We start from the raw sequence: 15,660 nt of genomic DNA, 5'->3' as shown, positions 1-15,660 counted from the left end.
AATTAACACCTATATACAATAAGACAGCTTATTTGTAAGTGTGACATGCTGTCATATCTTAAAAACATAGAAATTTTACATTTTCTCCCTTGTTGGTGCAGTTTTTCCCCTCAGGACGTCGCCTGCTAAGATACCGGAAGTTTATGCTCTTACATCTATCATGCATTCCTTCCATGAAGTACTGCCGGACTTGCCGTCCTGTACTGAAATAAGCCTTTTTTGATACGACATAAAAATAACACAATACAGCGACTAACCTAAGCTATATTCTACACTAACGAAATATCAAGAAAATCTTTACAATATTAAAAGAATTACTTGTGGAAGTAAAATTATCTACAGGGGTGAAGGATTCTACATGGAATGCTCCGTTCCTCGGTTTTTCTCTGGTGAGGTGAGGGGAGCTGCGAAATTCGAGGTTGGATTCTAGCTGGCGGAATTTCCGTTGGAAATGATGCTAGCTGCTTAAAAGGTGTTACTTCTGGCCAACTTCTGAAATTATCACACCTCTTTGTAGTCGAAGTTTCGCATGTACTTATGAACTCCAGCAAGCAAACTTAAACAATGGCTACTCCCGACTTGGAGTCTACAGGTACACATCGTCTCTGACCATAGTAATTTTCCCATATGTATCTATCGCAGGTTTATGCACACTGAAGATTCATCCATATTCTCTTCTTTCTGAAAATTATAGATAGCAACCCTGGACCAGCTGCACTTGAGTCTTGGGTGTTCTTTTCCTCGAGACAAAGAATCTCCCAACTTTGCTTTTTTTTTTCTCTCTCTGTGTGCTGGGTTCATGCGATGTACCGTCTAGCTTCCTAAGATTTCCAAAGCATTGCTTTCTGCACATATTATTCTCAATCGAGGTGTTTAATTCAACTTCTATCTTGATTTAATCCTTACCCTTACATTTATATAACACACATAATAATAATAATAATAATAATAATAATAATAATAATAATAATAATAATAATAATAATAATAATAATAATAAACACAAAAATGAAATAAACTATACACAATTACTTCCACAACTAATCCTTTACTTATTCTATCTTAAATGCAAATTAATATACGGAAAATATATGTGAATATGTAAATTTTAGGCAAAAAAATAATTATATGCATATCACGATTTTAATATATTTACATAAGCTAATGTATGTACGTTACAGTAAGTAGACCAACGTAAAGAAAAAAAAGTAGAATTTTCCATATAATTATGCGTACAATCCAAACTTAAAATTTCCGTGTAACTAAGCTTACAGTACAAATTTTATGTCTATTTTGGGTACCAGCCAGAACCCCGACTATGATAGGTATATCATGAGCTTACTATAAACTTATATATTAGCTGACATTAATTTTGTCACTCAAAAAAACTGGGGAAGGCTAGGTCCTCCCAGGCCTCACGCTAGATCCATCATTGACGAAAAGATGATTTTATTACAACACAAAACTAATATACAAGAATGATATTCACAATTCTTGTTGCTGCGAATGCATTTTCTCGCCCGTAAGGTGATGCTTTAGTTTTTAAATGATAATTTATATATATCAGCAGCGTTTCTTCTAGGTAAACTCCCAGGAACTAAGGTAAATTAAAGTGCTATTACATGTTACTCTTCTATAGAGCACGTCATTTAGCAGTATCCCAGTGCAACCGTCACATTTTGATATCCCCCCTCCTATTCGGACACTTTTTTTAATTTAAAAAAAAAAGCATGCCTACCATAATGAAGGCATTAAATTGCGTCATTGAAATTTTACGGGAGTGAATGAATATAGGACATTCACATCAGTTAGCAAGTAGAACAGCGTTTCCCAACCGGTGTGCCGCGGCACACTGGTGTGCCGTGAATGGGCCGCTGGTGTGCCGCGAGGAATCGAAACAAAATTATTAATTTTATAGGAATCAAATTGTAAAACGTAAGGAAAAATATATATTTGTATTTCACATTACTATGAACCTCTACTATGAATCTAAAATTTTAAGTTTCATACCGTGTTACTGTTCTGTACATTTCTAATGTTGAAAAAAGTATTTGTTGTTATTGTTATGACCATTATTGCTTCTTTATTGTTGCAGACTATTTCGTAACTTGGAAATATCATTCAATCCTTTCGAAAAATTACCTACATTTGTGTTTTAAAAGTAAATGAGATTTATTTGTTCGTTCGTTATTTAGTGATCTTTCTTCTTAGTAAAAGGTTGGATACATTTTTTAAAAACAAAGCGTATTTTTAAAAACTTAGAGTCCAATATTTCATTGCAATTGTTTTCTATTTTTAAATTAGAGTGAAAAATAACCATAATGATATACCACGGGGAAAAACCAGTGTTCGAGCTTTCTTCTCTATGAGAAGGAGATAAATAATCGCAGAAAAAATACCACTGTTTTATATATTTACAAAAGTGTGCCGCGAGAATCCAAGTAACAACCGTAGTGTGCCGCAAGTTAAAAAAGGTTGGGAAACGCTGAACTAGAAGTTTGATCAGAAATTGTATAATTTAAACAAAAATAATAATAGGCTGTATTATGAAGTTCAAGAGGGGGGGGTTATTGGACAAGAAACTATTGAGAAATTTTAAAAGAAGAGACATCTTGTGTGGAAACATAATGTTCGTAGAATTTAGTGGAATATATCTTTTATCTTCGGGAAAGGTATTTTGCTAAATCCTGCGGGTTAGGTGAAATGCACCAACTTAATATTTTTTAAAGAAACCTCCCCTAATAACTTGCTAGAGAGTGGATAAAGTGAGATTATTGCCAGTACTATTGTAAATTTTCTAATTAGTTGCAGTTATGCATATGTATTTCATATGTAATTAATGATTGAAGTAATGGTTAGCAGTATCCTTAAAATTGCAGTACATTGTTAGATAGTTACAGATGTTGAGAATTATGTGAAATTTCTGTCAAAACATTCTAGTGGAGAAAGTTATTTTTTTCATTCATTTATTTTGTTGCACTCCTGTCTCCCCCCACCTCGATTCTTATGATTTCGCATCCGGAAAGATAATCTTGAATATTGTATAACTCTAAATGAATTACGAAAATAAATACATTTAATAATTACAACAGCTGATAAATGTAAGCAGGCTCTCAGCTAACTGTACGGATGTTGAGAAGGAATAGTCCTCTCCTCTTGAAACTTCAACTTTTTTCTTTAGATAAAGATATGTTCAAAACAAGTAGTAGAGAATACGAGGTGAATTCAAGTTAGGCCTATCCACTCCCTAAATTACCTCGCTTCCTACTTGTTTTGTTGTTCTGGCTGTTGGACTGAATCTATGCGGTATTCAGAACATATTTTATAAATACATGCGTATTAGGCTCCCATGTATGCAACATCTGAATTACAAAATTACCGTATTTACTCGAAAATAATGACATTTTTTCTTTTCTTTTCTTCCCCCTCCCCTAAAATTTCCGTACTCGGAAATTGTGTTCGAATAACACCAAGGAAATTTCGGAAACAATTGTAGAGGGTCCAAACGTATTTTCTAGATTCTGGCAATCATTGATTCTTCACTGTGAATATTTTGAACATATCCCACTTTTTCTTGCAATCGCAAATGGTTAGGCATTCTACTATCACTATTATTCAACGGCTCTGCGCAATAGGTTAAGGTGAAACAGTTTGGCTCATGGGTGCCACGAGGGACGTTCACAGTTCAAGAGGCCAAGAGGGACGTTCACTGGAATTTATTTAAAGGGAAATTCACTTTCAATATGAGAATAAATTATATTAAAATTTGCAAAATTACTCCATAAAATTAGACACATTCACAGAAAAATCGGAATTTCCGGAGTCATAGACCTCCAGAACCCGCCCCTGCGTACGTCGCTGCTGGCCAATAAGGGTTGCTATTTGGAAGTGCGCGATTCTCTGAGTGTTCGGAATAGTCGGGGGAAATTCCTGCATTGGATTGTCACTTCTCATGAAAAATGGATGGACTATGACAATCGCAAATGATCTCAGCAATGACTGATCCTGACAACGAAGAGGACGTTTCCGAAAACCACCTCTCCATTCGCAGGAAATATTGATGCCAGTGTGGGTGGAACAATATAGTACTGGGACTATAACTCCATGAAATGCATCGCTGATTCTTAAAGCAATTATTCAGCAATGACCAACAATCAAGGGCGCCGATTATGGGGGAGGGGGACCGTCCCCCAAAGCTCATGTGGGCCCCCCTATTGTATTTGTGAATATACAATATTTGGCATAATTTGAGTGCAATTTGTGTTAAAATCTTCATATATATATCTTCTGCCCCCCAAATTTAAAGAAAAATCGGTGCCCTTGCCAAAATGGTAGTCCTTTTGAAGCATGCCCCATAAATGTTATCTCTCTGAGATTAACCGCTTTAGCCGCCCCTATTCAACATCCACTAATATATTACTGGAATAAAGAGATGAAAATAATTGTTAAGCCTCTTCACCCGACCTTGGCCCGACACTCATTCTCAAGCCACGGTTTTCTTTAAACATCGTTCCACCAAATTTTCGGAATTGACACATTTCAACATCCATGATTGTCCACAAGTTTTTTCATGACTTCGTGTAAGCAATCACTTCCCAAAGATCTTTGGTGTTATATCCTTATATCTGAACACACTCTCCCATATGTGCCGAAGTCTACTAACTAGTAAGTGTGGACAGGCCCGTATCCAGGGGGGTCTAGGGGGGCCGGTCCCCCTACATTTTTGCAGGTCCCCTAAAATTTTCACGGTAGACTTGCAAATGAACTATAATATGGTGATGAACTATAATATGGTTGGATCGCCCCCGCTAACTTCAGCCCCCCCCCCCTACATTTTTGGGCTGGCTACCAGCCCGAGTGTGGAAAGTCATCTATGTCCAGCACTTGGGTTTTATATGGCCTATGATGAATAAGGATCCTCCTTACTTTCTGCTTTTACTTTTGGTTAGAATGCCCAAGGCATTTCCTACTTTCTTTAGTTGGTATCCTTGCACCATCCCTCCAGCGCACCCAATTATACAGTACACTCGTGGCATCTACGACTAAAAATATATATCCTCCTTTTTCCCGACTTTGATCTTACGTTCCATTTTCGAGTTATAGCTGTTTACGCATTTTTCCGACAAATTTTCAACTGACCGCAGTGCCTTATAAAGTGTAAAAATGTACTAAAAGTAAGGATGGGAATGGCAAAAGAAACGTTTGGGAGGAAGAAAAGTCTGTTTTGTGGGACCTTAAATAAAAAGTTGAGAAAAAACTTTATACTGTATGGGGCAGAAACACGGACATTATGTAAAAATGATGAAAAACGACTCGAAGCTTCCGAAATATAGGTGTGAAGAAGAATGGAAAGAATAAGTTGGATCGAGTGGAAAACGAATGAGAGGGTGTTAGAAATGATTGGGGAGAAAAGAACAGTTTTAGATACTATTGTGAAGAGGAAGAGGAACTGGTTGGGACATTAGCTAAGAAGGAACTGTTTCATAAGGGAGGGTATGGTGGCAGGAAAGAGAGGGAGAGGGCGAAGGAGGCTACAATTGGTGGACGGTATCAAAACATAAAAATCATACGTAAAGACGAAGAGGCATCGGATGTCCGTGGAATATGGATTCTTCTCAAAAGTGGGTTACCAATAATGGCAGAATACCTACGATGATGATGATAATAGAGCCAAAACTAGGCATTTCATTTCTGCAGCTTAGTTGGTATCTATTTTTTTTTTTTTTTTTTTTTTGTTTTATTTTGGTGTCAGGAATTATACCCAAAAAGTGCTGATGTTGTTTTCGAACACCCTGCATATACTTATGTATTGAACTCAAAGGTATTTATTGATATTGATTGATGTATTGAACTCAACTTATGTATTGATATTAATTTATATTAAGATTTCGCATGAGTTGCATATAGAGTACCACGTGACATCAGCACACTGTTCGACAACTTATAACTTACAAATTAGTAATATCCGTGCAAAAGCAACAAACCTAAATCCCAAACTATTGCCAGGATGACTTGTCAAACAATGTGACTGTAGATGAAAGTTCTAAATTTAACTTTACCAACTTATATGGAAAACAAATGTGTAGTACACAGTCTAAACTTATAGGTCTCGTGTGCAGCACAAAATTGATTTTAAGAGGTTTGGTTTTCCGACCAAATATCCTTTATACACGTACCCTGTCTGTCTGAGTGTCCGTCCGCCCCAGTGGTGTAGCAGCTGCCCCCGCAACCCCCGCAGTGCGGGGGGCCCCGAGGTATACGGGGCCCCGAAGTCTTGCGATGAATAAAGATTTAAAGAAGTAGAACTTCAACCTTACTTCTGTCGGCTTTACAACTAGGGCCCCTTCTCTATACTTTGCGGGGGGGGGGGGAGCGCAAAAGTGTGCTACGCCACTGGTCCGCCCGGAAAACAATAAAAAATCTCAAGAATCAATTGATGCATCACCATTAATTCATCCCAGGAGGGTAAAAAAGTTAGAAATCGAGACCAATTTGGCGTTAATGGAGGTGACTAATTTGGTTGGTTCGAATGGTAGTATGAAATACAACTGTACCTAAAAGTCTGGTTAGTTGCATACTATTCAGTTACTTTCCTTAACCAAACTCCTTCACGTGGTGTACACGGGCCACTGCTAGTTGTTAAATTCTAAATTCTCGTGCCACATATTATGTGGCTGCGCGACACACCTGTTGGGAATTGCTGGACCAAGAAACTAGTTAGCTCTCTATTTCTTGTTTACTCTATGCTTTTTTTTTGGGGGGGTCGCTATTATCGGTGTATTTGCTGTATATATTCTGACACATGATAGTATTAATATGCAACTGTGAACCACTATTAGGCAAAATAAGTTTCATTCACAAGTGTCCGTAATTGTGTAACAAAAGGAATCAGTAACATATTTTTAGAAGAAACAGGTCCAATAAGTAAGCTTCATATAACAAACTGTGATTATTAAATAAGTAGTTCATCTTGGGAAACGATTAAAAAGTACCTGCCCCGGGTGAGGATCGAACTCACGACCTTGAGATTATGAGACTCACGCGCTGCCTACTGCGCTACCGAGGCAGATGACCTGTTTTGTTTTACAACAATGGTGTAATGTAGAGGGTTTGTATTTCAGGGTCGTTATCTACGGTAGTTGCGGCGGAGGATAAGAGAAACGCATTCTCCAGAATTATACCACAGAGAAAATAACAATCTTGTTATTTTCTCTGTGATTATACGTATGAGAGGAAATGGAATACGTCTAAAAGTACTTATATCGAAGAAGTGAACAAATAGGAAAAACAAATGATTGTTATATCTATTGTTAAGTGTATAATGATTAATTACACTGTGTGTCTACTTTAAGGAAACTTGTCTTCTGAGAAGGAATTTTCAGAGAGAACGACAAGAATTAATGGATAGTATTAAAACATACAAAGCATCGTACAATTTGCTATGTGAAGGCAAAGTTACATAATGATCTCTCTGTACGGAAGCTTCTAAATTTGTAGCGCACAGTCTCCTGCATTGCAGTATAATAGAAGATAGGTCTCTGATGATTATCATTATGGTTATAAAAGTATGTTTAGTAAAAAGCAAAAGTTTTTATATTTTCGTATTTTATGCTAATTAAACTAGAATTGCTCTGAAAACAGACAGCCAAGAAGGAAAGTAGGAGATAATAAGGTAGATATCCAAATTCGAAAGTTGAGAAGTAAAAACATTTATTTAAAATTTCGATGAATAGTAGGGCTATATGGGTTGAGAGGAAGTAGATACAGGAACCAAACAGCATTTCGAACTTTACGAGCAAAGGTTTAGTATCATGAAAGTAGTACAAATACAACACATAGGTTATAGGGGACTCTTTGGAAAACTAGGGAAAGAAAACTACGGAAACAAAGTTGCACTGAATTGAATTGAGTTGATTTTGAGTTTAACGTCCCTTTCAGTAGCGAGGCTATATGAAATGTGGACCTCTGATTCAGGAGTGCCCATCCCCCCAAAAGCTGATGGTGCACCAAGGTTACTAGAAGGAAAGGTTGAGCTATACGCACAGACGCTTCGCTCCTCGTTTTGCGTGACGTCACCAGCGAGGAGCAGCAAGTACAGTGACTCACATTAATATTCGGACACTTGCATTTTGTTAAAAGTAGGAAGGATTATGAAATAAATGAGAGCCGTGTGAGTGAAAAAATTAGGTATTTAGATATTCATATACTTATAGAAAGAAAAGAAGTACAAATATGGTGTCTTGAACGAAAGAAGCAGAAAGAACTTACAGATACTGATGACACTGTGTATTTGCAACGCCACTTTAATATTCGGACACCTAATACATAGATGTTTTGTGTGTGTTGTTGCTTGCTCACAAACGCTTCGCTAGTACTTAGTGAGAAACCCACGATGTTTCCTGACTTCCTGTAAAGGGTTGGACATGTTTCCAACAAGTTTGTTGGTAGAATGGGGCGATATGTCATCCCATGCTGCACGGAGAGCCCTTTTCCAATCGTCTCGTTACGTTACTTGTACCCGTTTGACCTTATGCTGTAGCTCATCCCAGATATGCTCTCTAGGGATAAGGTCGAGACTCTGCGGTGGTGTTTCAAGCACTTTCGGACAATTATACAGTAACCATTTGCGCACCACATGTGCTTTACACTTCGGGTCATTATCCTGGTAAAATTTAAACATACCCATAATTCCTAATTTTTCAGCACTTTGGTGGAGATTTTGCCGGAGAATATTCAAATAAACCTTCTTTCTCATAATCCCTTCAACAAACAACAATTCTCGCACTCTCGATGCAAAAATACACCCCCATACCATCACACTTCCTCCTCCATGCTTTACCTTAGGTTGAAGATTTGCAGGATCTAACTTTGTATTTGGCTTCTGCCACACAATTATCTTGGCATCGGACTCATGGAGATTGAATTGTGATTCGTCCGTGAATAACACGCCATTCCACCAAGTTGGGGGCTTCTTAATATGAACTTTAACGAACTTAACTCTTTTATCTTTGTTAATTTTACTAATAAAAGGCTTTTCTCTAGCTATTTTCCCATTAAACCCTTCACTTCACAACACTTGCCGCACAGTTTCAGGATGCACCGTCTTCCCTGTGTCTTCATACAGCTCTGCTGTTCATTTCAGCGCACCTATTCCGGAATTTGCTTCACTTTCTGAATCAATTTGCTTTTCTCTCCATCATTCAGTATCACAGGTCGGCCCTTTTGAGGCACTGACTCGATTCAAAATCTCTATTAAATCTTTGTACAATGTCAAAATGGTGCTTTTACAAATATTGAGTAGATCTGCAATTTCCTTGTACGATAGACCTTTCGCACGGTGAAAAATTACTAACTGTCTTTGCTTAAACGTTGTACTTGGTTCCTTGTGCCCCATTTTCCTTTTATGCTTTCTCTCGGTCACACTAATCACTCGTAAACTAAGTAGATACACATGTCCTGTCTCGGGACAACTTAAACTGCAACTGGAACTCTTCCACTGTCTCGTTCGCTATCGATAAACAAACGTCAAAACAACTGTCCGAATATTAAAGTGGCGTCCAAAATACAGTTTATTACAATTGCGTGCTTATGAAGTGGACTTAATTTGCATAATTTAATTAACTGATAACATATTTGTTCGATTAAACCATTGCCTTTTTGCTTGTTTTCCGTTGGTTTCCCATTTATTATTTTTTACATGTATAGCAAGCAAATTATGTGTAATATCTATGGTGTCCGAATATTAATGTGAGTCACTGTAGGTATAGAGGTGTACGAAGCAACCAGAATTTCTTTTTTCTTTCTTTATGCATAACATTTTCGCTGTCACAACATTCTACACACAAACTACAAATAAATAAATAAATAATAAGCCAGCAATACATAGAACATCTTCTTAATGCAATTTATATTATGGAAAATTAACGATGTACACCTTGTCTCAAAAAGGTTGAGCGCATTCTTTATTGGTGTTTTGAGGCAAAAATTTTCTAAGTCCAGCTTCGGGTATCTTCGGGAAAAAGTAAGCCAGGTTCGAACCTCCAAGCCAGCCTTTGCAATCGGGAAAAAGTTTGCAGATTTGTTTTTCTTCTTTTAAATATAATAAGACTTGTTACCAAGTGTTTAAAAAAGCAACATTGATTGAAATACTTAATGATACAATATTTCGAAACTTTTTTTTTTTAATGTCAGCACATGCTTGTTTGTCATTTAGCTCTCCATACGTAATGGAACATTTAAATACGTTAAAGAATCTTTCCATATGTAAAAGAATGCTCAAAGTTAAGAAATAGAACATAATTATCGCCTGAGTACTAAAATAAAAGTCAAAGTAGAACAGAAACAGCGTTTGTAATGGATATGAATGTCATAATTATCTTGAGATCCGTTATACATCGCTAGAAGCATAATTCTAGAAGTCCTTGTGCTAGCTCATTGGTAAGCTGTCGGATTTCAAATCATAAGGTTGAGAGTTCGAATCCCGTTTAGGTTGATCTTTTTTTTAAAATTATATTTTCCGCAATGCATGAAAAATTATATAAAATAATTACATTAGAATACATAAGTTGTGTATATATAACATAATCATTGCAGAACATAGTAATTATTATGTTTAAAATATAACATCTGAGATAATTTTCACAGTAGGTCGGTATTATATATGAGGATGTAAATACAACTTAAGAAACTTGTTCAATAGCAATAAATAAGTTATGTAGTGTATTTATTTGCATCTATTTGTCATACAGATGTAACTTCTCAATATTCTCATTACAGCATGTCATTTACATTCGTGAAATACAATATATTCCTACGGATATAGAAAGTGTATAAACAGAGTATCCAAAGTCGTATCCTGCTTCAAGACACATAACTTTTCCCGATCCCCTTAACGTCACGGGAAGAAACACAAACTCTCTTTAGAACGGAATGTCGTTACTTAGAGTCTCATTCGAATACGTTGAATATGCTTTTGTGTATTCATCTCTCTCTCTCTCTCTCTCTCTCTCTTTCGCTTTGTTTATGTATGTGTGTGTGTGTGTGTTGCGGAATATCCCAAGTTGAATACAACATTTGCCAAGTATATGAGCATCATTGTCATCGAATACCAGAAATTGAAAGTCGTGTTTCTTCAGGTTGGGTTTGCGTGTTCATGTTAGCTCACTGGTAGAGTACGGACTTGACAATAAAGAGGTCTTGAGTTCAAAGCCTACAGCTAGTAATCATTCTTTTGTTAGTAGGATTGCACAGAAATCGGATACAAGGAGTGGTTTATTTCTAGAAATATTTTCAGAAGCGTTTAGGTAGCCCTGAAAAGGGCTGTTTTCGGGAGTTAAGGCGGGGACATTAATATTGTGTCCAAGACCCTTCTGAATTTATTACACGCTCCATTCTTCTGGGCATGGAATCTATTACATGGGTGACAAATCTATCTCCTTCCCCTACCTCCAGCCATGCTTCGGAAACAAGATGCCACAGGTCATCCTGAGTTCTTGGTGGATCTGCCTCAGGCCAACTTTCCCTTAGAGTACGCTTCACTTCTGCCCACATATTTTCCATGAGATTGAGGTCTTCTCCACGAGCGGCCAGTCGATTAAATCAATCTCAGGGTGCCCTGCGAACCATTCCTGAATCACACGGGAAGTATGTATTGGCGACTGGTATTGCTGGAACTGAATTACACCATCAGGCTGAAATACTCGTACAGATAGCACCATGATATTACTGATAATGTCTAAGTACTGAGCATTGTCCAGATGTCCTTCAATTCTATGAAGCTGTCCTGCTCCGCGACTGGAAATCCAACCCCAACATAAAATAGATACATGGCCACTGCGATTGCAAGCAGCCACATATCCATGGTCATATCGGGTGACTCTCGGACGATACACAAAACGGCGTCCCTCCTTTGATGTTGTGAATATGGATTCATCTGAGAAAACTACGTTTTCCCAATTGAGACCCACATTCGCCTGTGCAAACGCGAGACGGTAAATTTTGTGGTCGTCTGAGAGTTTTTCCTTCACGGCAGCAACACGGCCACGTAACCTAGCATGACGAAGCCTTCGCAGAGCTGTATGCTTTCTACCAGGAAAGAGAGAAACTTCCCTTAGCTGTCTAGACGTCCTTAGTGGGTCCAACCGGGCTTCGTTTACTAATCTCGCATCTTGGGCTTCGGTTGACACATGCGGACGACCAGGAGATCGTAAATTATCAGTCTGACCTGTAGCACCATATTTCCGAATCCATCGCCTTCCTGTAGAGGACGGGTCACCTACTCGCCTGCTAGCTGCAGTTGCAGAATAACCTTCCAACTCCCATAAAGTAATTACTGCTGTACGTCTATCCATAGTTACCAATGTTCTGAGCTGTGAGAAGGAAGCAATAGGTAAAAGCTAGTACCTGACGTGTGATTGGTTACTTGCACGACACGCCTATTGTGGGGAACAGCGTTGCCAGATCTAGCATAATGATGCTAGATCTAGCATAATTTGCATGTCTAGCATCTTGCTTTTAGCATCCTGCCCAAATCTAGCACAATTTCAGCAAGTTTATCAGAAAGCCGTAAAACCTGGAGATGAGAAAGAAGTTGGTCGTGGGAAGAAAAAGAACGGCAGAAATGTATCCTCTTCCATTGATTCATACAGTCGGTAAACCATACAGGCAGTCTTATTTTCCGAAGTAAGTTCGAAACGTCTTTGGGATTTTTTGTGGCTCCACCCAGGGTTTTCTAATCCTTTAACTCCGAGGCATGGGCGGAGCCATGGGGGCCATTCTCCCCCCAACTTTTTGACAACTTCGCCATCTTTATTTCTGACTTCATGATCATATTTATTCCTGAAATGACAGCTCCGAGACCGACCAAAAATCTGCCGCCCCCCCCTAGCAGACGATTCCCAACTCCCCTTATGCTGCGAAGTAATTTTCTTTCAAAATATGTAAACAAAAACTTTGCATTCATTTATACGATATATACGCCATTGAGTCTGGCAACGACTGCATTAATTTAGCTGAGTTAAAATTTTGGTGCGTGAAGTATTGCATTCTTGCTCTCTGTGTATTTTAAGTTACGTTATCGTATCTCAACTTCGTTTTTTTAAACTCCTGAATTAGTAATTATGAGGATCTACCATAATTTGACCGAATCTAGCATAAGTTCGATCAGGTTTTGGAATAATTCCGAGCTGTGAGTCTGGCAACGCTGGTGGGGAACGACTTGGTCAACGACTCGCGAAAGAAATCTGAAAATGGTGTGCCGTAATAATAATATCAAAAACAGTTTTTATAAAGGAATATTAATACATACGAAAAGCTGTTTAAAGAATGAATTGTTATACTGACTTTACACGTATAAAAACATATACCAAACAGATTGAGCGATATGATGATAGCTGTTTTGAGACAAACTCTTTCGAAGTCCAACTTCGGGTATCTTCGGAAAACAGTAAACTAAAGCTGCTGGTTCGAACCTCCAAAGCCAACCTTAGTAATCGGGAAACGATGTACAGATATGTTTTTCCTTCTGTTAAATATAATAAGACATGTTGAAATGGTATTAAGTGTAGAAAAAAGTAACATTGAAATACTTAATGATACAATATTTCGAGACTATGTATTCACACTCTCGTTTCGTCATTGTGATTTCCATACGGAAAAGAGCATTTACGTATGAGCTCAGTTATATTTCAGAAGCAGCTTCCGAAAAGCGGTCATGTTAGCTCAGTGGTACACCACCGAGCGTTTAAATCGTGAGTTCGATACCCGTTCAGGTGAAATTCTTTTATGATATTCTACTTTCCTCAATGCATGAAAATTATGTAAAATAGTTACATTACAATTCATCAGTTGTATATATCAGTTGAATATATATATTCATATCATCAGTTGTATATATCAATTGAATATATATATTCATATCATTTCACGACATAAGTAATTCTTATCTTTAAAATATAACATCTGAGGTATTGACAGAACGTCGGTGTGTTATGTGTGAATATTGAATACAAATTTAAAAAATCGTGTAATAGCAATAAATAAGTTATGTAATGTATTTATTTGCAGCTACTTTCATCACAGATAACTTCTCAATATTCGCATTACAGCATTTAGGTAGAGCATATCGAAAATCGGATCGTGGTCCAAGACAAAAAACTAGCTAGCCCCAAACTGTCACGTAAGAAATTCGCGAATCGCAAAAGTAAAGTGAAGAGATTGAGAGCGGTAATTCCTTAATCGCTCTCTCTCAACTCTCTCTTATCTGCATTTATACACATAAAAGTGTATGTATGTATGTTCCAACATAACTCATGTATGCCTAGGGCAGGGTTTCTCAACCTGGGAGTCGCGGCCCCTAGGGGATCGCGAAGATAGGCGGAAGAGATAAATATAGTTAGAATCTAATACCAGAAATTATTTTTAAATATTATTTTTAATTTTGTTCTGGTAGGCATACTTTTGTTTTTTATACACACTGTAAAGAACAATAAAAAATAAGTCTACTGAACATTTTCAAAGGGTGTAGAATTCGTGTTACTATTCGGTTCAAAGTCTTGTCGTCGCGAATTCTGTCGAGAAATTTGAAGCTTAAAATATACAAAACGATAATCATGCCTGTTGTTCTGTATGGTTGCGAAACATGGTCGCTTACTTTGAGGGAAGAACATAGACTGAAAGTATTTGAGAACAAGATCCTTAGACGAATATTCGGACCCAAGAGGAACGGGAATGGGGAATGGCGGAAACTTCATAACGAGGAACTACATAATTTATACGGTTTACCCAACATTGTTAGGGTCGTCAAGTCTAGAAGGCTTAGGTGGACAGGTCATGTAGCTAGAATGGAAGAAAGTAGAAACGCTTTCAAAATCTTGACTGGAAGACCAATCGGAAAACGACCATTAGGAAGACCTAGGCGCAGATGGGAGGACAATATTAGATGGACTTCGCTGAGATACGAATACAAAGTAGAAACTGGATCCAATTGGCTAAGGATAGAAGTCAGTGTAGAGCTTTTGTGAACGCTGCATTGAACCTCCGGGTTCCATAGGCCATAGAGTTAGTTAGTTAGTAGAGTTGTTTAAAAATGAATTTAAATCAAAGAGGTATGATATAAAACTAATGAGAACTGTATATAGAAATACTAGAAAAATACACATGCAACAAAACCTGCACATTGAAATACAATTAAAATTAAAACCTAATGAGACACCTAAGCATGGTGTAATTTCACTAGTTCAGCAATGTCCGGTTCAATCTTCATGACGAACATTATCAAGCCACTTTCAACTGATAAGCGATTTCTTATCTTTGTTTTAATGTTTACCATAAAAAACACACTTTCGCACAAGTACGATATAGCAAATGGAATTATTACTTTTAAAGCAGCAATCCCCAGACCAGGATATTCTTCTCTCCTCATCAGGCAGAACTTGTCCAAGTCTTCGTTACAAAAAACCAGTTGCAAAGACTTGTCGCATGATCATTCTATTATTTGGTCAAGAAGTTGTGGGCTTAGATCGGATACGTTAATGGCCTCTTCAATGAAGGAGTTTAACATCCATCTTGAACCAGCACCTTCGTCGTTGGGAATATTGATATTACAGTTACTGTATCCACTGTCAGTGCCGGGCGCCGAAAAAAGGGGCCACACATTTCGGA

General features: G+C 37.6%; 1 non-coding gene across 1 annotated transcript; it reads right to left on the bottom strand.

Annotated features, from left to right (window-relative positions):
• Nucleotides 1-6,993: 6,993 nt before the first annotated feature.
• Nucleotides 6,994-7,066, bottom strand: TRNAM-CAU (transfer RNA methionine (anticodon CAU)). Its single transcript has one exon. It is a non-coding gene; the product is annotated as a tRNA-Met (tRNA).
• Nucleotides 7,067-15,660: the final 8,594 nt, after the last annotated feature.

Source organism: Thermobia domestica, chromosome 9, assembly GCF_964235325.1.
Source record: "Thermobia domestica chromosome 9, izTheDome1.hap1.1, whole genome shotgun sequence".
In the NCBI taxonomy this organism is placed as follows: Eukaryota; Metazoa; Arthropoda; class Insecta; order Zygentoma; family Lepismatidae; genus Thermobia; species Thermobia domestica.
Note: the sequence above shows the minus strand (reverse complement) of the source record. Positions and strands in the feature narration are given on the sequence as shown.